The sequence below is a fragment of the Gobio gobio genome (assembly GCF_949357685.1).
Source record: "Gobio gobio genome assembly, chromosome: 23".
NCBI lineage: Eukaryota > Metazoa > Chordata > Actinopteri > Cypriniformes > Gobionidae > Gobio > Gobio gobio.
In genome coordinates, this window is record NC_137119.1 from 41,077,482 (window position 1) to 41,100,220 (window position 22,739).

General features: G+C 40.5%; 1 long non-coding RNA gene across 1 annotated transcript; it reads left to right on the forward strand.

The window, feature by feature from the left end:
* Positions 1-4,088: 4,088 nt before the first annotated feature.
* LOC307119448 lies at positions 4,089-5,853 on the forward strand. Its single transcript, XR_013815642.1, has 2 exons — positions 4,089-4,209; positions 5,402-5,853. It is a non-coding gene; the product is annotated as an uncharacterized lncRNA (long non-coding RNA).
* The last annotated feature ends 16,886 nt before the right edge of the window (positions 5,854-22,739 follow it).

Sequence of the window (22,739 nt, forward strand, 5' to 3'; positions counted from 1 at the left end):
CCATGGCCAAAGCCTGCCTCCCTACCCAAGCTAAGCTGTTTCTAGCCAAGCAGAGACATGAACGGGACGCCTTTTAATGTTTCCGTCGTAAATTGCAGTGAATTCTGCATTTCTTGAGTTTATTCACATCTGATCTTTGACGCTTTTGTGAGTTTCAGTGAAGTTGATCATGAAATGACTCTTCAAATCTATAACAAAACTTTATGAAAGTTTAATGATAAAGTTAATAAATAGAGAAACTCTAGTATTTCTTTTTCTAATTTGCTGTTTCTTTTAGACTCTTATTTGTCTTTTTCAGTAGATTCTGGTTTGTAAAACTGATGCTCGATGACCTGAAATTACTTTCCCCTTCATATTTAATATGTTTTGTTCAATAAAACTGGATATTGTGTGTGCTGAGAGTTTTAAAGATGTTCATTCACACACAACAGTCTTTAAGGTTCTGACTGAAAGTGACGCTTGATTGAGTTTTTCTGCCCGTTTGAAACTCAATGATATTTCCTTTTTCAGTTATTTCATAATTAATCAGAATATTTACCAGAAAGTGAACCGTATTCTGATCATTTTCTCTCTTCATGTGCAGGAGATCGTGAGCATTAATGTGTTGATGGAATAATGATGTGATTTTCTCTGACGGTTTTCTTCTTCATGTTTGCTCTTGATTCCTAAAGGAGAGCCGCTGGTCAGTGTGATCTGTCTGCTCTTCTCTCTGGTGTGTGTGGCCGGAGCTGAAGGTCTCAGGAGAGCCGCTGGTCAGTGTGATCTGTCTGCTCTTCTCTCTGGTGTGTGTGGCTGGAGCTGAAGGTCTCAGGAGAGCCGCTGGTCAGTGTGATCTGTCTGCTCTTCTCTCTGGTGTGTGTGGCCGGAGCTGAAGGTCTCAGGAGAGCCGCTGGTCAGTGTGATCTGTCTGCTCTTCTCTCTGGTGTGTGTGGCCGGAGCTGAAGGTCTCAGTAGAGCCGCTGGTCAGTGTGATCTGTCTGCTCTTCTCTCAGGTGTGTGTGGCCGGAGCTGAAGGTCTCAGTAGAGCCGCTGGTCAGTGTGATCTGTCTGCTCTTCTCTCAGGTGTGTGTGGCTGGAGCTGAAGGTCTCAGGAGAGCCGCTGGTCAGTGTGATCTGTCTGCTCTTCTCTCTGGTGTGTGTGGCCGGAGCTGAAGGTCTCAGGAGAGCCGCTGGTCAGTGTGATCTGTCTGCTCTTCTCTCTGGTGTGTGTGGCTGGAGCTGAAGGTCTCAGGAGAGCCGCTGGTCAGTGTGATCTGTCTGATCTTCTCTCTGGTGTGTGTGGCCGGAGCTGAAGGTCTCAGGAGAGCCGCTGGTCAGTGTGATCTGTCTGCTCTTCTCTCTGGTGTGTGTGGCTGGAGCTGAAGGTCTCAGGAGAGCCGCTGGTCAGTGTGATCTGTCTGATCTTCTCTCTGATCTTCTCTCAGGTGTGTGTGGCTGGAGCTGAAGGTCTCAGGAGAGCCGCTGGGCTCCTGGAGAAGGACGGCCTGTACAGGAGTGGATGAAGAGCGTCTCATTTACCCCTTTTCCACCAAAGCAGAGCCAGAGCTAGATCGGAGCCAGAGCCTAGTTTCAAATGGGTTCTTTGTGTTTCCACACACAAAGCCCCAGCTCCGAGCCAGGAAAAGTGGTTCTTAAGTAGCACCAAAACATTGCTGGGCTAGAACAGGGCTAGAAGTAAGAACCGATTACGTCAGGCGCTGGGGGCGGGGTCAACAAGACGAACACAAACTTTAGATCCACCATTTTTGAAATAGCAGCTAATGGAGCTAACAGCTGCTGTTCGTTTGTAATCTCCGTCTATACAAATTACGGCGAACTACATGAATGCGTTGGATTCGCTGTGTTTGCGTTGTGTTTTGATGCCGATGTAGGATCGTAAAGCCATGTGAATGAATAGTAACGCAACGTTTGCATTGTTGATGGAAGGCTTGTTTGCAGCGGTGCTGTGCAGAGACCGATCGCCGTATGATAACCAGTCCAGCGAGAGCACACGACTCCTCATGCTTTTGATTCACTCATGCGTTTTTTTTTATATCATACGTGGTTCGGTCTGCGCCGCGCCGATGCGTCTCGAACAAGCCTGGTGTGTGTGTGTGTGTTTCCCGCTGCCCAGGGTGGCCAGGTTTTCACAACAAACCCACCCAATTGCTACTCAAAACAAGCCCAATCGCGTTCCAGGGGGGATTCCCCAGTAAAAATCACATTTGGGGGTAAAATATGTGTTTTTTTGGCACTAAAATTCGCATTCCCGGGGCTAAATAATCACATAATTGGGGTCGCTTCATCCCGCGGACATGAAAAAACAGCCCACGGCAAAACTACATACTTGGCAACACTGCAGCTGCCTCGCTAGCGTTGCTGAGAGAGATGAGACATATACAGTGACGTAAGACATGGCTCTGTTGTGGCTCTCAGCCCGTGGAAAAGCAAACCGGTTCTTAGAAAGCTCCTCAGTCGAACCAACTATGAACTGGGACTAGCTCTGGCTCTGAACTAGCTCTAGCACTGCCTTGGTGGAAAAGGGGTAAGTGAGACTGTGAGGAGACGGCCGTGTTCAGAGGAGATCTGCTGCTCTTCTCACTCAACAGTGTGTTTCTCTGCAGCACATGAGGGACTCGTTCATTCATCAGCTTCTTTATGCCTTTCATACAAGACTGGATGTGTGTGATTTTATTAAGACTCAGTTCTTAAATAAAATATAATTGTGTCTTTGAGCTCTTCTTTGTGTCATTTTTGTCTCAGGTCTTTCACTAGATCAGGGCTTTAGCTCACATTTAATAAATAAACGTCACTCAATGGAGCATGAAAACACCTGCAGACACATGAAGAAACAAGAACATGTGGCCGAATGATGAACCTCAGATACAGTGTTAGATACATAATAACATAAAGAGTGTTATAGATTAAAGTATTTATCATGTAAGAACTTTATATTTCATTTAATATCCATGAAAATCCTCACTTTTGTGTGTGTGTGTGTGTGAGTGTGAGTGTGAGTGTGTGTGTGTGTGTGTGTGTGTGTGTGTGTGTGTGTGTGTGTGTGTGTGTGTGTGTGTGTGTGTGTGTGTGTGTGTGTGTGTGTGTGTGTGTGTGTGTGTGAGCAGCAGCTGCAGTTTCAGTTCAGTCACTGTGACTCTGACTGACGGAGGTTTTTGTACGACTCTTTATCACTGTGTGAACACACCGTTACTGTTGATGTAGTGGAAACTCTGACAGTAATAATGTCCAGCATCTTCAGTCTGGACTCCACTGATGGTCAGAGTGAAATCACTGTTAGATCCACTGCCACTGAATCTAGATGGAGTTCCTGACTGACGGTTGCTTGTATGATAAATCAGGAGTTTAGGAGCTTCTCCAGGTTTCTGTGAATACCAGAACACACAGGGTGGATAACAGTCTGTAGCATCTCTACTGAGTTTACAGCTCATCTCAACAGTTTCTTCTGGTGTGGCAGTTTTCACTGAAGTCTGAGTCACTGTGATCTGAGCTCTACAGCCTGAAAAACAAATCATTCATCAGTCATTAAAATATATATTTGACATTTTTAAGCTGTGTTAAAATGATGTAATTTAAATGATTTATTTGAAATATAAACTCTTCACCTTGTAGTATAAAGCAGCATAAGAGTGTCCAGATGATGAAGGTCATGTTGATGAAGATTGTTGTGTGTGTCAGTGATGAAGTGTTGAACTCACAGCACTATAAACACTCTCACACACTGAAGCATCTGATCAATATGCAAACACACTCCAGATCATTTACCTGAAGACAGCACAAACACTGGTTTGTCATTTAGTATCTTTGCTAATAAACTTCTATTTTCAGAAACACACTCATGATTTACTTCATGTTATTTTGGGCAGATCTTCTCCCTCTAAACACAGTTTTAATGATCAGTTTCATTCAGACTTTGATGCTGAGAGCATTTAATACCTGTGCTGCAGATTTATATCATCCATGAGACTGTACAACAGGTCAAAGGTCAACAACAGGGAATGACCATCTAAATCTGGCTGAAGATTATAAAGCAGCTCAACAGAATTTGTGTGTGTGTGTGTGTGTGTGTGTGTGTGTGTGTGTGTGTGTGTGTCGTCTCTTTCTCTGCTGGAGTGTGTGTTCATTTGAGTGTGACGGAGGTTTTTGTACGACGCTTTCTCTAGAATGAAACACTGTGGTGGACTTTCGGTGGAGGAACTAAACTGACCATCAGTAAGTCTCTTCAATTCTCTAATAATGTTTGATGTGTTTTTAAAAATAGGTTTAATGTTATTTAAGAGCATTTGGCTACAATATTCTTAATTTATTACAAAATGTATTATTGAAAAGCTGCATTTCATATCTTGAGTATCGTCATATTTAATTATATTTTTTTGATTGATTGCACCGACTGATGTATTTGATTATTTAATATTGTCTGCTATAATTGTAATATTTGCAGATATTTTATGTTTTTATGTTTCAAAGCATATTTCATATTAGTAGGCGTTTTAATGTTTAACTTCACACCTAATGTATGCTAACATTTCATTATATTTAATCACAATATTTTATGATATTTGCAATTATTTTTTAATATATTTAATTTTGTGCATCTATAAAACAGACAAAATTAATTTAATTTCATCTGTGTCACCATCAAAAAGAAATTCAGTTGATAAACATGTTAAAATTAATCATTTCTCAAACTATTAAGTTATGTTTATGAGGAAGTGCCCTGAATGATGATTATTTTCAAAATACAAATAATGGAAACACTTTACAAACTCATTTGTGAACATTAGTTAATGTATTAACCAACATGAACTAAACATGAGCAATACATTTGTTACAGTATTTATTAATCTTTGTTAATGTTGGTTAATAAAAATCCAGCTGTTCATTGTTTGTTCATGTTCGTTCACAGCGCATTAACTAATGTTAACAAATACAACTTCTGATTTTAATAATGTATTAGTAAATGTTGAAATGAACATGAACTAAGATTAATAAATGCTGTAGAAGTTTTGTTCATTCTTAGTTCATGTTGACTAAAGTAGTTATCTAATGTTAACTCATGAAACCTTATTGTGAAGTGTTACCCAAATAATATTAAAATTGCTTTAAACATTTTACTCAATTCAGAAAAGAACAGATTAGCATTAATTTTACAGTATATCATGTCTGCTTCAGATAACTGATTTATTTATTTATACATATATATTGTTCTTGATATATTTAGTAGCAGTGAATATTTGATTTTAATGGAGAATATTTCTAAAATGAATTTGGGAGAGTTTGTATGTGGTTTATGTGAAATTACTGTACAGATGAAGTTATGATTTTTACTGCATCACCATCTCTGACATCTAACACAGACGTTAACGTTGTGTGTGTGTGTGTGTGTGTGTGTGTGTGTGTGCAGCTGGTCCCTCCGTGAAGCCCTCCGTGTCTCTGCTGCCGCCCTCTTCTCTGCAGATCTCTGGAGACTCAGCCGCACTGCTCTGCCTGCTCAGCTCTTACTCTCCACAGGGGGCGACGGTGAGCTGGACGCTGGACGGGTCAGAGGTCACCGAGGGGGTTCAGACCAGCGCAGAGAGCGAGCGGGACGGACGCTACAGCCGCAGCAGCGTCCTGAGCCTCAGCAAAGCACGCTGGGAAGGCGCAGACCGCTTGGTCTGCAGAGTAACACATGACGGAGCTGATCAAGAGGCCTCGTTCCTCAAGAGCTCCTGCTGATGTTTCTCCAGTGAAGACGAGCCGTATCTGAGCGTCCGGCAGGATTCACAGCAGTCACGTGATCTACAGCTCAATACTGAAGCCGTCTGTCAATGTGCTGCCATTGCTGTTCATTCAATAAAGCTTCTGAACGCCTTACATTTGTGTTGGACTGCATCATTGATCAGTGTGTCGTTCATTCAAAGTCCTGCACTAAAGTTTCAGCTGCTTTTGATTGATTGTAATAGTTGAGAACAGCTGCATTTAGCAGGAAATGTCAAATGAAGCTCTTGGGGTTTGAACATGGTCACTGGAGACGGAGCTGCTCTATTCTGAGAGGATCACAATCACTAAACCTGACAATGCAAATGAGATTTACACCTCAAACTCACAGTTTCACTCTTTGATTGGTTCAACGCTCTGAACTGAACACTTTCACAAATTCATAATCAGCTTGAGCTGCTTGAAAAACACCTTTAAAAAACATTTTTATGTTGCTGATACACAATGACTTTACAGTGTAGTTTAATGTACAAAACAATCACCATATGATGCCATTATTATAAGTAAAAAAATCTGTAAGAGCAGGACAGATCAGAGTCTAATAGAGCTGATGTCAGTCATAAGTCAGTTTTGAGCTCATGTGTAGTTCCTGTGTTTGTCCTCTGTGTGTGTGTGTGTGTGTGTGTGTGTGTGTGTGTGTGTGTGTGTGTGTGTGAGAGCAGCTGCAGTTTCTGTCAGTGTATCAGTTTAGTCACTTACTATGGACGGGCATTTCAAGCAAAAATAATGTTTGCTTCCTGTTGCCAGTAGGTGGCGCTATTTCTGAATAATTCCAGTAATTCCAGTATGGTCCTCACTAGGGTTGGGTACCGTTCACATTTTAACTGGTAGCTGAAATTCGGTACCTGTACATTTTCCCTGTACTTTAGGGATGTTTACATTAATAATCTTAAAGAAACTGTAAGTCATTTATAGAAGTGTTATTGACATTATGCCAGAGCTGCCTTGGTCGCTGTCTGCCATTGTCTGTGATGTTCGTTTACTGTAATATTTACCAGTGAATAGAAGCTACTAGCTGCTTAATGAACTGAATTCATAAAAACCTCTCGGGTTGCTTGACCGTAACCCTGCTCCCTGAACGAGATGCTGCGCTTGATTCTAAGCGCTATGGGGAAAAATGTGTTCGTTTGACTGGTTGTGAACACGTGTTAAATATCCACTGTCCTGGGACACGGCCAGAAACAACAGAATATTTAACATTTAGCCGGAAACCACTTCCCTCCCGAAACACCAGAGGTGGTGGGGACTGAACAGCGGTGTCGGGAAGGAGCTACTTACTATAGTTTTACGTGCCTCGTCCTGGGGCTTTTTTCCTGCAGGTCAGCACCAGCATGACCCGATGACTGAAGCGCCTTCTCTACCAGCGTGAATGTTGTTCTGCACGGCTTGCTGGAGAGTTCTGACTTAAATGAGCTCCCAGGAGAGAGCCCACGAGCGTCTCTTCCAACTGGGGCATCATCGTAACCACGTGCCCTTTCACCCACGATAGTCGCATAAGTCCATGTCGAGAGCACAAAGACACGTGAAGAAGGGCAGAGACCGTTGCTGAGGCTCCTCCCCCTGACCACAGACTCCTATGGCCAGTCTAACTGTGGCTACGTCTGCACTAATCCAGATAAATTTGAAAATGTTTTTGTCTAAAAACACTCTGCATCCACACTATCGTTTTCAAACGTTTTCCAAAAGTTGCTCATCCACACTGAAATGTCTGAACATGTTTACATCCCCGTAATGCACTTGAGTAAAACCTGAGAAAATGTTTTTTGAAAAATTAGACGCTTCCACCAGCGTCATTTCCACTTACCCCTTCACATTACCCCTTAATTTGGAAAAATCCAAAAATCCTATTGAAACAGCAACACAGCTAAAAGTATTCCTCATATGTTGGACCTTTTATTGTCTATTGTCTTTTAATATAGTCTACTTCATCTTGATGCCTTTTCACACCCCCTTCAGCTGTGTTTGTGATGTTTGCAAGCTTGTTTTATTTTTATTTTTTATTCCGCTAGAGCTACTAGTGTCGCAGAAACGAAATACTGTAAGCACTAAGCTCTGTGCGATCAATCAAGTGTGTGCGGCTGCAACGTGAAAAAATGAAAACAAAATCAAAGCAGGAGAGAGATCCACCCCGAGTCCTGAACTAGATCATGAAGAGAAATCACAATCCTGTATCGACAACTAGCCATTGCTAATCCAGTACATGTGGCTTATGTACATTTCAGAAAAACACTTGCTCACAAATATTACATGCAAATATTGCATTGCCATGCCGGACCAGACTAAAAACCTCCCATAGCTGACCTTGAATGGCTGATGTCTGTTTTAAACAAGTCAGAGTTGGCTGGGCTTTGAATCGAAGATGTGATAATATCATCATATTCTGTTAGTTCACTTTCAAACGCCAAAAGTGTGTGGCGTCCCGTCATCTTTGTCAAGATGTTTCTTTCTTAAAAGTGTCATAAATAGCAGTTCAGCCATTTTATGAAAAAAAGGTGCTGCTAGTTGGAAACAAATCCGGATATTGCCGTGAAGAAGAACATAACATTACTACTGGCGTGACGTAACTGAAGAGACGAATTAGCATATTTTTTATTAATATTAGAATCAGATAGGAAGAGATTTGGATATTTCACATTCAACAGTGCATAACATAATTAAAAGATTCAAGGAATCTGGAGGAATTTCAGTGCGTAAAGGACAAGGGCGCAAGCCTAAGCTGAACAACCGTGATCTCCGATCCCTCAGGCGGCACTGCATCAAGAATCGTCATTCATCTACAAGCGATATCACCACATGGGCTCAGGACTACTTTGGCAAACCTTTGTCAAGTACCACAATACGTAGTTACATCCACAAATGCCAGTTAAAACTGTACTGTGCCAAAAGGAAGCCCTATGTTAACAGTGTCCAGAAGCGCCGTCGACTTCTCTGGGCTCGGAGGCATCTGGAATGGACCATCACACAGTGGAAACGTATACTGTGGTCAGATGAATCAGTATTTCAGGTATTTTTTGGGAGGAATCGACGCTGTGTGCTCTGGACCAAAGAAGAAAAGGATCATCCAGACTGTTACCAGCAACAAGTCCAAAAGCCAGGGTCTGTCATGGTATAGGGTTGTGTCAGTGCCCTTGACAAAGGTAACTTGCACTTCTGTGAAGGCACCATTAATGCTGAAAAGTACAGAGATTTTGGAGCATAATATGCTGCCTTCAAGAAGACATCTTTTCCAGGGACGTCCATGAATATTTCAACAAGACAATGCAAAACCACATTCTGCACACATTACAAAGTCCTGGCTGCGGAGGAAGAGGGTTCGGGTACTTGACTGGCCTGCCTCAGTCCCGACCTGTCTCCAATAGAGAATGTGTGGCGCATTTTGAAGCGCAAAATGCGACAACGAAGACCCCGTACTGTTGCCCACCTTAAGACTTGTTTGCAGGAAGAATGGGACAAAATTACACCTGAAACACTTCATCACTTGGTGTCTTCAGTCCCTAAATGTCTTTTAAGTGTTGTGACGTCTTTTAACATTACAAAGTGTTAAATGCTTTACTGTCCCAACTTTTTTTGAAATGTGTTGCAGGACTGAATGACAGGAAAGGATGCATATTTACAAATGACATGAAGTTGACCAGACAAAACATGAAATATTTTGTGTTCATATTGTCTGCAATGAAACACAAGTCAAAGTAAATTTAGAAATCACTTCTTTTTTTTTCCGTTTTCCATACTGTCCCAACTTTTTCTGATTTGGGGTTGTATTATTTCATTTTAACATGTGGCCATGAAAAGAAACAGTGTCAGGTAAAGGTGTTAAAAGCTGAGCCCCGTCCTCGTTCTTGAAAACTAAAATACGGTCACCCTAAATAAATCATGTGTTCAGGAGCTTCTCCAGGTTTCTGTCAGACCAGCTGAATAAGTTTATCCTGTTCCAGTCGCTCTCATTAGATCAGAGGTTTGTTCATATTCATCAGTTTACACTGAGCTTTATCAGCTCATGTTATCCTCAGCTACCAGTTTGGACCTTCTCATAGTTTTATGAATAACAGTTCAATACAAATTCAGTCAAATGCACAAATTAAATTTCTTATCTTATCAGAGGCTTCTGATTGGTGCAGAGGAGGGAGAGGCGTGTCTAAACTGAACTGGTTGATCAGAGCTACAATTAAAACAAGCGAATATAAAACTCTTACTGTCTGCAGTCTATAGTACGAATACAGTGCATAGTGTACAAATGACATGTTAGGATGAGACACTCAGATGAAATACACTGTAACAAATTTCTGTAGTTTTCACAGCATTATTACTGTAAAATGAGCAAATACTTACTGTAGAACCTGTATACAGCATGTTGCTGTAGATCTGCAAAGCATCATGGTCTTTTTTCAACGGCGGGTAAATTCTACAGTAATTTTTTTTCCTGTGAATCACAATACAGCAATTTCTAGAAGATTTTTTTCAGCCAAGGAAAGCTACGAGATTTCCCTCTTTTATCCGCATTTTTTACTTCAGAAAGGTAACATCATTTATTTCCAAAGTTTACTCTTGTAAAGTCACCTGTTTGTTCAACTTTAAGAGTGCACTGAGAGAGAAAAGAGTAATGAGCAGCACACTTCGTAGTAAACATCTCATGTTGTGTGTGCATTTTATAATTTTATTGCCACAAATATATATTTCTGCATGATTTCGATATATTTTCTAGTCTGGCAACATTTGATAACGTCATTAGTTTATAGCATTGTTAAAAAAAATTTAAATTGGAATTGTGTATGTGATCTCTTTTGGTGCAGATACGTCACATAATATGATCACTTTTTTTTCCTGTCACCACTTGCGCGTGAGGCTGCGGCAGTGAGCCTAGCCTGCCGACTCTCGACGGTCTCGAGCTGAAAGAAAACGCAGCTGAGGTACGTTAGGCCTAAAACTTAACCTATTTTTCATAGTGATTCATAATGATTTTTCTGAACGTAAACCCCCAGAAACGAGATTGGTGAAATGCTATTCAAACTTGTGGGAGCATGGCATGGGCTGTACTGTATTAAGATTTGTCTTATCCGGCAACATTACATTTTTAACGTGTTTAATTTGATTAAAGTCTATCGTTAGCATTGTGAAATGACATTAATTTAAAATGGTGTAATTTTTTGTATTTATTGGCGCGGTAGCCGTTTAATAATATCTCGTTTTTTTCTCTTGCTTGCTGTTGCCGCCTGAGGAATCAGACATTGAAGTTAAGCGGGCCGAGAAAACGCAGCTAGAGGTAACGTAAGTTAGCAGCTAAGTTACGTTACTTAACATATTTTTAATAATTTCATGATTTTTCTGAACTTCATTGCCTTCAAGCTGCAGAAACTATAACGTTAGATTGTTAATAGCCTAATAGGGCTCGGGCGTTGCGTTGCATTCTGGGACGTGGCGGCCATGTTGATGGCCTCGCGAATGTAAACATACAGCAAATCGAACGAGGAGAAGCAGAGTTGGGAGAAAGAAAAACTGTTAAAATCCCGAAAAGGATGTGGAATTTACCGGGATACGTTAAATAGGGAAGCCAGGGACCGGTATATGAACAAAATTGGAACTATTAACGGTTTGGATTCATATGAAATTTGCAGTTCACAAATGGATGGGTTCAGGAGCTGCAGACCATGAAGCCTATGTAACGTTAACCTTTTACCTTGAAGCATTCTGCACCGTTCTGTGTTCTCAGGTTGCACTACTTGCAAATAAACACTGAAAAATATCTGATTGTGTGACACTTCTTGCTTTTGCACATTATATTGATTTAAGTATATTTATTTAGAAGATTGTGGGTATGGATGCAACAGACACTTATGGCTGTATTTAATGCACATTTATTTTATTTCAACGCTAGGGCTCATGTTTGTCAGAGCACAACATACATACACAATCTTATAGAGGAATGTCATGTCTTCGTCCTTGCTTGGCAACACCATGTGAATCGGTACTTTATCTGACAAAATAGTGTACTTGTTGCGGACGGTTACAATCACCCTTTCCACGTGAATTCGGAGGTGGGCATTTTTTCTTGTGCTCCCCACATCTCTTGCATCCAGCTGACAGCGTTCTTTTGTGAAAGCAGGGATCTTTACCTCGGCACACATAAGTCCCACACTGTCCTTTATGTCAAAGCCGCGATCAGCCAACACCATATCCCCAGGTAACAGTTTGTCTTACAAGCGCGATCCAAGCGAGCATACTTGGTCTCCGTGGTTGCGTCTCCAAGCAGGAAAGAGGTGGAAAGTTAATCCATTTTCGAACTTTTTCCCATGGCGATTATGTGATCTAGTGTTACACCCCACAATGCAGCAACGGTTTACCATGGTTTCCAATAATAACGCCAAATTAAGACACACGACTGAGAGGGAGCACGTCTATAAACAGTGCGCAGTAGTCCGAGTAGCAGCAAATGAGGCCATCAACATGGCCGCCACGCAAAGTAATGACGTCATACGCCCGAGCCCTAAGTGCCATTCCCGACTTTTGGGAGCATATATTGTATTAATATTTGGCGAAATTACATTTAACATCATTTTTTTTTAATTCAAAGGTCCAGATTAGCAGACGAACTGGGAAGGTGGTCCAAAAAAACCCCCGATTGCCTCAATCCACACGTGGCATCATTCATCAGGGACTTCATTGAGTATGACTGGCAGAACAACTAATACCAGGTGAGACTTTTAATTGTTACCTTGAATACCTTGGAATAACTGGAAGCCAGTTTGGGTAGTTGGTGGTTGAAAGTCAGAGGTGGCCCGCAACTTGTCTATTACAGGGATAGTTCACTTTAAAATTTACTCTCAAGTTGTTTCAAACCTGTATGAATTTCTTTCTTCTGCTGAACACAAAAGAGGATATTTTGAAGAATGTCGGTAACCAAACAGTTAACTGGAGCCAGTGACTTCCATAGTAGGAAAAAAAATACTATGGAAGTCACTGGCTTCAGTTAACTGTTTGGTTACCGACATTCTTCAAAATATCCTCTTTTGTGTTCAGCAGAAGAAAGAAATTCATACAGGTTCGAAACAACTTGAGGTTGAGTATATGATAATAGCATTTTCCTTTTAAAGTGAACTATCCCTGTAGGCCTGCAAAGCATCATTTTCAAATCATGCAGTTTTACAGCGTCAACTGTTTTATCTCTAACTGTAAACATGGTATTGTGGCAGAAATGTGGGATATTCATGTACAATTGTATAATATTATTAATGTAGACAGTTATTAAATATTAAAGTAATGGCAAATGACAGAAACTAATACTGTCTAATAAGAGTCGAGTTGCAACTCCATAAGAATATTTACATTTTATCTTTTAAAAATAGGTTGTTATTTTTACAGATGTTACAGTTTGTGTTAACGAAAATAAATTTACATTTTACATCTTTATTCAAGCTATAAAATAAAGATGTGGGGGATGCTACTCCACAAACCACCAACAAAGCATATAAAAAAATACTAATATTTATTTAAAACTTTTGTGTATATGTCATCAACCCATCTGTCTTACTTTTAAACTTTTACATTAATAATGAATTTCTTCCTCTACAGGGTAGAAGACTCCAGCCCAGGAAGTCCAGGTCAAGTTTTAAAAGAATAATAGTTATGAAGAAGAAAAAAACTTCTTGGAGAAAAACAATATTCAGGTTTGAAATCCTGCTGTTTTTAAAGGGATAGTTCACCCAAAAATGAAAATTGTGTCATCATTTACTCACCCTCAACCTGTATGAATTTCTTTCTTCTGCTGAACACAAAGAAAGATATTTTGAAGAATGTCGGTAACCAGACAGTTGATGGGTCCCATTGACTTCCATAGTAGGAAAAAAAAAATACTATGGAAGTCAATGGGACCCATCAACTGTCTGGTTACCGACATTCTTCAAAATATCTTTCTTTGTGTTCAGCAGAAGAAAGAAATTCATACAGGTTGAGGGTGAGTAAATGATGACACAATTTTCATTTTTGGGTGAACTATCCCTTTAAATCATTTAATTTTTATAGATTTGTAATTTTACCCAAACATTTGAATACATATTGATTGTTTTGTTTGCTCAGAAAAGTGTTGAAATGAAATGAATTGTTCACAGAGAGATGTTAACTTATTGAAAAAAAATTATATGTTCAGAAAATATATAGGTTTGAAATCCTGCTGTTTTTAAATCATTACATTTTTATACATTTGTAATTTTATCCAAACATTTTAATAAATATTGATTGTTTTGTTTGTTCAGAAAAGTGTTTTTTGTATGTTCAGAAAAGTGATGAAATTAAATGTTCACAGAAAAATTGTAACATTGAAAAAAATGATGCTATACTATTTTTATTTTATGAATTTTTGAAATTAAAAGTGAGAAAATAAATGGCATTTGTGACAGTGTCTTTATTTTACAGTACACAAAATTAATGCAGTAATCCCCATTACAGTAGTAGTTATGAAATACAGTACTGTGATTATTACTGTAAAAAAATTTACAGTAATTTTAAAGTTACTGCGATTACATTTACAGTAAGAATACTGTGAAATGAAATACAGCAACTTACTAGCTAATTGCTGCCAGCAAGTTACTGTATTTTTCACAGTAATCTTTTTACAGTGTAGCCATGGAGTATTATGAGAATTATGGTCTATTATTAATAAAAGGCGGCAACTAGCGCAAACTGAAATCACTCAGATCTCAAATGTGTGACTGATCTATAAGAGCACAAAATCTCTTTCTGACCTCTATAATTATTAAGAGTGGCAGCTTCATTTAGATGGTTTTATTTCAGATGCTTGTGTGACGATGATATTTCACATCCTCCTTTGAGCAGCTGCAGTTTCAGTTCAGTCACTGTGACTCTGACTGATGGAGGTTTTTGTACGACTCTTTATCACTGTGTGAACACATTACTACTGTGGTAACTCTGACAGTAATAATGCCCAGCATCTTCAGTCTGGACTCCACTGATGGTCAGAGTGAAATCACTGTTAGATCCACTGCCACTGAATCTAGATGGAGTTCCTGACTGACGGCTGCTTGCTCTATAAATCAGGAGTTTAGGAGCTTCTCCAGGTTTCTGTGAGTACCAGGATAGAGGCTGAACACCCCAACCCTGATAGACTTCAGGACTGGTTTTACAGGATATAGTAACTGTGTCTCCTGGATGAAAAGATTTCACTGCTGGCGTCTGAGTGACTGTCACTTCACCAACTGACTCTACAGAAAGAAGAAAGAACAAACATTCAGAATTAAATATTTGGGCAAACACAGATGATCAGTTAGAATAGAGAGTGTGTAACTCCAGATTTCCTGACCTGTGAAACAGCAGCTGGTGATCATCCAGATGAAGATGATGATGATGAAGCTCATGGTTGCTGTTGGTTTAGATTCTCAGTGCTCAAACTCACAGATATAAAACCTCCTGAAGCTTGTGCTGCAATGCAAATGATCTCTATGTAAATCTGTGTAAGGATCCCAACAGATGAGGCACTTTAAGAGTGTTTAGGATCTTTTCCCATGTTATGAATCTGATTCATGAGTCTGAAGATACAGGCTTTCTGTGATTCAAATGACACTTTCATCACTAAGAGAAACAAGTATTTCACTCCATGAGAGGGCAAAGGTCATTCCATAAGTCACAGGTTATCAAACCTATTAATCATTTACAATGCATTGAGATATGCGTGATAGAGTCAGTAGTTTTGATAAAACAGTTATGAGTAATATCTTCATTATTAACTTGGAGGGCGAGATGAAGAAGCTCAAGAACATATGGTGGCAGTTTTGATTTGATGTCAATGTACACACAGTTTTCTCTGATTCAGAGCACATTAGAGTCAAAACCGTCTGTCCCAGATGAACGAAGGTCTTACGGGTTTGGAACGACATGAGGGTGAGGAAATAATGACAGAATTTAATTTTTGTTCATTTTAATGCTGCTTGTAAAGGTGATGGTAAATGTGTCTCAGATGAACTGATTTCACTGCAGGCGTCTCTACACGTCTTCAGTCTACATCTGAAAAAACAGTAAATATTCAAAGAAAACAAGTGAAATTATTTATTGCACTGAAGATCAGTTCTGAAATGAGTTATTTCATTTGTCATCACCTCTAAAACTGCAGCACATCCAGATAAAGATGTGAGAGATCAGCATCACGATGAGAAATGACATCGTTCATGATGGAAGAGGTCAAAGGTCATCTCAGAAGTCACATATACAGTATATCATAAAAGTAAAATCTGCACAAATAGATCGACTGATAATGAGTATGATTACATAAAAGAATAAGTCAAAACCCCACAATGCACCTGTGCTGGACTGTGATCGTGTTCAGTGTTCACCAAACTGGATGTTGGCAGTAAATCAGCACATCATCATTTTAAAATCATTTCTCAGCAGATTCTTGTGTGTAAAACTGATGCTCAATGACAGCTGATGCTTTAATGTAATTATTGCTTATGAACAATGTCCCTCATCTGACCCGTGAACGTTTGTTTCTCATCTGAGGATCGTAGACGGATAGAGATGTTGTGTTCCTGCTGGATGGCTCGGATGGCACTGGGAATGGGTTCCTGCGATGAAAGAGTTTGTTGAAAGAATTGTGGAGAGATTGGAAGTTGCTGAGAACAGAGATCGTGTTTCTCTGATCAGCAGAGATGTAGAGGTCCATTCCTGTCTAACACACACACGAGAAAGGAAGACGTTAGTTATACTATTAGAGGTCTGAGACTCAAAGGAGGAGAGCCCTGAACTCTCCAGTCCGTCAGAGACAATAAAACTTTAAATTGTGACCACTGAGAGTTTAAAAGATGTTACATTTACACACAGCAGTCTTTAAGTTTCTGTAGTTTTATTGTTTCTTAATTAATAAGCATATTTATCAGATTGTGAAACGTATACTGAAAATGTTATGTTTTTGTGAATATTAATGTGTTGAATAAATAATTATGTAATTGTTTCAGCTCTGCTTTCTGCCTTTCATTCAAGACTATATGTGCAATATTATTAAAATTCAGTCATTAAATACAATTTTATTTTGTCTGAGTTCTTCTGTGTCATTTTTGTCTCAGGTCTTTCACTAGATCAGGGCTTTAGCTCATATTTAATAAATAAACGTCACTCAATGGAGCATGAAAACACCTGCAGACACATGAAGAAACAAGAACATGCGGCCGAATGATGAACCTCAGATACAGTGTTAGACACATTTAATACGATAAAGAATGTTATAGATTATAATTATTGTATATAGATTGTAATTATTATGTGATAAACTTAATAGCAGCTTTATATGTCATTTAATATCCATGAAAATATTCACCGTTGAGTGTGTGTGTGTGTGTGTGTGTGTGTGTGTGTGTGTGTGTGTGTGTGTGTGTGTGTGTGTGTGTGTGTGTGTGTGTGTGTGCAGCTGCAGTTTCATTTCAGTCACTGTGAATCTGACTGACGGAGGTTTTTGTACGACTCTTTATCACTGTGTGAACGCATATTTATTGTTGATCCAGTGGCGACTCTGACAGTAATAATGTCCAGCATCTTCAGTCTGGACTCCACTGATGGTCAGAGTGAAATCACTGTTAGATCCACTGCCACTGAATCTAGATGGAGTTCCTGACTGACGGCTGGTTGTATAATAAATCAGGAGTTTAGGAGCTTCTCCAGGTTTCTGTGAATACCAGCTCAGAACATGTTTTCCATTATTAAAACAGCACTCTGGATCTCTGCTAGTTTTACAGCTCACAGCGACTGATTGTCCAGTTTGAGAGAGCAGCTCTGAGGTTTGAGTCACTGTCACCTGACCAACAGATTCTGACAAGAGAGAAAGATTAGAAATCACAAACACTTTTACAACCATAGATCTTCTCAACACACATAAAGATATCAAGTAAATAACATCTGTAATCTTGACCGACACAAACCTCGACATAATACTGCCAGCGTCCAGATCAATATGGTGATGAAAGTCATGTTTGTTGGTTGTAGGTTCAGTTCTAGTGAAAAACAGTTGTTGATGATGTTTGATGTTTGACAGAGTTATAAACACACGCAGAGACTGAAGTGTGTCGCTCATGTAAAACACACTCTCTATGCAAACGCTTCAGTCGTCGACAGATTGAAGTTGGTTTAATGACGCAAATGTACATTTACAGAGAAAATCCCCGTGTTTTTGTCTCTGTCGGGATCTGTGTGAAGCAGAATGCATGACCTGTAAAGCTGGCATGTTCGTGTGTGTCAGTGTCAAATAAAGGTGCTAGAGACCCAGAAGCCCACATAAGCTCCGCAAAACACACAATTGCAGCTTCAAGAGAGTGAAAATGTCCAGACGCTCGTACTGAGGCCGAAGCAATTGTTAACGCTTTGATAGCAGCACATTCTGTCGACACAGCTCTGAAAGCACTGAAGACATTCCTTACTGTGGTGTTTCTCCTGATGGGAGCAATCGCTGCTGTGAAATATTCCCTCTGCTTATTCACTATTTGGAGTGGAAGAATGGTGCCGTAAATTTGTAAATTAGTCGAAGTTAAATGAGGGAATTTTTCTAAATGTATTTGGTTTACAGGTGAAAACTGCAATACAATGTTCAGGGCAATCCGGTGTGATGAAGAAGGAAAGAAAGTTTTCACAAACTTACAGAAGTCAATGCAGAATAAGTTTTTAATCGGTGTGGGCTGCCCATCACGTCTTGAACATTTGTGTTCATTATGGGGTAGACACACTAGATATTGTATTGTTCCTCTATACTCCATATTCAAGGACACAACTCACTGGATGAAATCAGACTCTTTATTTCTTCTTCTAACTTGTTGCTTAACAACCTTAATCTCTAGCCCCATCCGGTGGCCATAACCTGCCACTACATCTCCCCCTTTTAGATGAAAGTTTACTTGTTTTAACAGAACTTTAAAATAATGAGAAACATTCAACAGTATGGCTACTCCGTTATTTTACTCACTTATTTTGTAACTTTACGAATTCCTTCAAATCCTTTCTTTAACTTAAAAGTGTAACCAGAGAAACTATCAGAAGACATTTTACTTCACAAACAGAAAATTATGACTTTTTTTTTCTTTTCTTTTCTCTGGGGTGTGTATGCATGTGTTTCATGTTCAAAGCTCCAGTCTCTCAGGAGCCTTAGACAGTCTCCCTGACCTAGTCATTGTCCTTTCACCTGGTGCAGGAAACACTGGACCTTTCCTGAGGTGTGAACGGTTGCGTCTCTGCCGTCTTCCATCCGGGGTAGGGACGTGGTGTAGGTGCAGTACTAACAACTAATGTACTACAGTACTAACCTGATGGATAAGTCACACCCTATGCACCATGAGTTTCACCTCCTCCCCTCTGGTATTCGTTTTAGAACTCCTTTTAGCAAAACAAATCGATTTAGACAGTAATTTATTGGTTTTGCAACCAAATTGCCCTCGGGAAATGAATAAAGATGAACTCAACTGAACTGAACAACTGTCCCTTTTGTGTTTGTAGGTTTGATCCATACCTGCTGTCCCGGCTGGAGAGGTGGTAGGGTTTGAGTACGGTGTCTGCAGTTGAACGTTTGTTGCTGTTGCAGTTTGAACACCGTGTCCTATTCTCTGAACCTCTCAAGATCAGGCCACTGTGGTTGTAACTGCTCTGGTGACACCGGGACTGGTGTTCTGATTCTCCTCCCCATTAGGAGTTGTGCTGGGGAGCTCCCGTGCGCCAATGGACTGGCCATGTAAGCCAACAGAGCTTTGTGGAAATCTCCCTCTTTCACTAAAAGGGACTTGACAGTTCTGACGGCCCGTTCCGCCTCCCCATTGCTACGGGGGTAACAGGGACTGCTTGTCACATGGGTAAAGTCATAGTCCCGTGCAAATTGAGCAAATTCATGGCAGGAGAATTGAGGACCAATGTCCGTGACCAGCACTTCTGGACATCCGCATCTGGCAAACACAGCTTTAAATCTGGCAATTGTCTGTTTTGCTGATGTGCTGCCCTGCAGGGAGCAAACATCAATGTAGCGAGAGAAATAGTCTATCATGACTAAATTGTTCCCATTCTGCCACTGGAAAAGATCAGCCGTGACTCTCTGCCATGGTCTGCTTGGGAGTTCAGTCGTGAGTAGAGACTCGACTGGCATTTGAGCTTCGAATGCGCAAATCTCGCATCTCTCGACCATTTGCTTTACTGCAGATGTGATACCCGGCCACCAGACTGATTCTCTGGCCCTAGCTAGACATTTGTTGATGCCTTGATGCCCTGGTGCAGTCTCTGCAGGATGTCAGGTCTCATGCATTCAGGGATTATAAATCTCTCTCCTTTCATGAGCAGTCCTCTTCCTTCATGCAAGACTGACCTATTGGGCCAGTAGGGTAGCAGCTCTTCATCTCATCTGTGTCCTGGCCAGCCCTTTGCAATGTATCGCCTGAGATGTTTGCAGATGTTATCTGAAGTTTGTGCACTCTTAATCTGTTCCAGCTTTGTTGGTGTGGCTGGCAAACTTTCTATTACACTGTCCAGATAAGCTTTGCATTCTTTTGCCAGGTCTTGCTCCACCTCTGTAGCTGTGGCCAGATTTTCACCTGGGACATGGATGATGTCGAAATTAAATCTGAGCAGCCTAAATCTGAATCTGATAATCCTTGGCGGGAGGTCATCCAATGCTCTGGACTTCAGGAGTGTTATGAGTGGCTTGTGGTCAGTTCTTATGGTAAAATCCAGTCCACTCAAGTATCCTCACAAACGTTCACATGAAAAAGCGCGAGGATGACTGCCGGAGTGGACAGGCTGCTGTAAACAAGAAGCCGTGGAAATTTATGAAGGTGATGGAGTTCCTCGCTAGCCTGACGTCGTCATACTCAATTCTAGTCAGAATATGAGTCTGATTCTGCTCCGTTGGGCTGTGATTATGGGGCGTGTTTCAACCGAAACAGGAAAGACCTCAATTGGATAGACCTACAACCAATCAGAGCAACGGAGCGACCGAGCGACGCATAACGTTAGTAATCAAATGTCAACAGAACTCAACTGCACTGTGTTGCCAAGTCCACGGGTTGAAACGACCCCAATTATGTGATATACAGACCCAGGAATGCGAATTTTAGCAGGCAGTCCTTCCAAAATAACACATATTTTACCCCCCAAATGCCTTTTTTCCCCCGGAGAACCCCCCCGGAAAGCTATTGGGCTTGTTTTTGGCTAGTTTTGAGGAACGTTAGCAATTGGGCGGGTTTCGTTGTAAAAACTTGGCAACCCTGTCTGCACGCACGCTGGACTAACATTAGAAGAAAAAGATGAGTGTAAACGAACTTTGCCGGTGTTGTAAAAAAAGAATTTAAGGATACACAGAGTACTTACCAACACGATCATCATTTCTGAGAGAAATAGTAAAGGTGAATGCATATATGAACAAGTTCTCCGTTTAGGATTAGAACAAATTCAACCCAAGCGCCTTTGATAACGTGGATGATTACGTTACTGTTTATCATCTGTCCATCATCGTCTAAAGCCCGCCCTGACGATTTCATTGGTCCGAACAGCTTCTGTTCGGGCATAATTACTTCTCTATTGAGCAAGTCCAGACCGAACTGCCCGAGTAAAAATGTTGTGGGCGGGGCTAAGTTCGGCTGGCATCCAGGCTAGTTCCTCGCACAATCAACTGAATTTCAAAGGTAACGTATTATCATTAGAACTTACGAGCGGCAAAATTACTAAATGGTTCTGAGCCATTTAGTAATTTTGCCACAGATAGAATTGGCAAATTTTTGAATTTTGTTTCTGATGTAAACTGAATTTATCTTTACAGTGTTCACAGCAATATTTCTCCTGAAAACACGGGCGAAGTGTGTGATGCGAGTGAAAGTGAGGAGGCACAAACAAGCATGTCTTCATGATCATCCATCACCAGCCCAACTGTGAGGAGGTCCAATTTAAGGAAAAGAAAGCGGTCAGAGATCCCAGACTTCTTGGAGAGGCACCTCTTATCCAAAGAAGCCAGGGAAAATGAGAAGGAGGAGCACAGAAGAGAGAGAGAGAGGAGCGCAGACAGCAAAGACAAGAGCAACAGAACAATGACAATTACTTGTTTGCTCTTGGCTTGGTACCAACACTAAGGAGATTGTCCCCAGCCCAACAGTCTTCAGTCAAACTCAAAATACATCAGCTGTTGCACGATGCTGAGTTTGGCCAGCCCTCTTCTGCTCTTTTTCCTCACCAGTCGCCTGCGTCCTACCATCAGGTCACACAGACCCCTACAAACTATGGGTGCTCTGCCAGTTATTGGTCACACCAATAGATGAGCATTATATGCCAGTTTCTGTGTTTTTATTTTATTTTTACATTCAAAAAAAATATATTTGAGAGTCTATTACGGAAAGATATTTGCTGTTTTCTGTATTTTTATTTTATTTTTACATAAAAAAAATATTTGAGTCTATAATGGAAAGATTTAAGAAAAAAAGGCTTTTTCATACCTGCACTACTGTCTTTTACGTTGCACTACTGTCATTGTGACTTGTTTGCACTACTGTTTCTGACTCTTATACCAATGTCATGTTTCTTATTATTGCAAACTGTACTTCATTCACAAAAATAAATTGTGAATACATTGTGAAAAAAATAAACGATTTTTCACACTTACACTTTCTGCTCTATTATTACAAAACAATGCAATTTAATCCGCCATAATGACGTGGTTAACTTTTCCCAGCTCAGGAGCTTCCAGAAGTTCTCTTGGTGGTGGAACATTCAGAGTTCTGTAACCCCCGTCAGTGATGCGCGGGTCAATGTATAAACAACCCGCACCCGACCGACGTTTTCAACTAACCCGCCCGCAACTCGGACCGCAAAAAAAAAAGAAGAAAATATTGTACCCGACCCGCTTCCTGACCCGCATTTTTTAAAAGTAGTAAATGCTCATCGTAGCTCATTGGGCCATTGAGAAAATGTTTCAGGCCCTGACGTGGTGTGCTCAGAGGTGCAGCGGCGAGAGCAGGAAGTTCTTGAGGCGG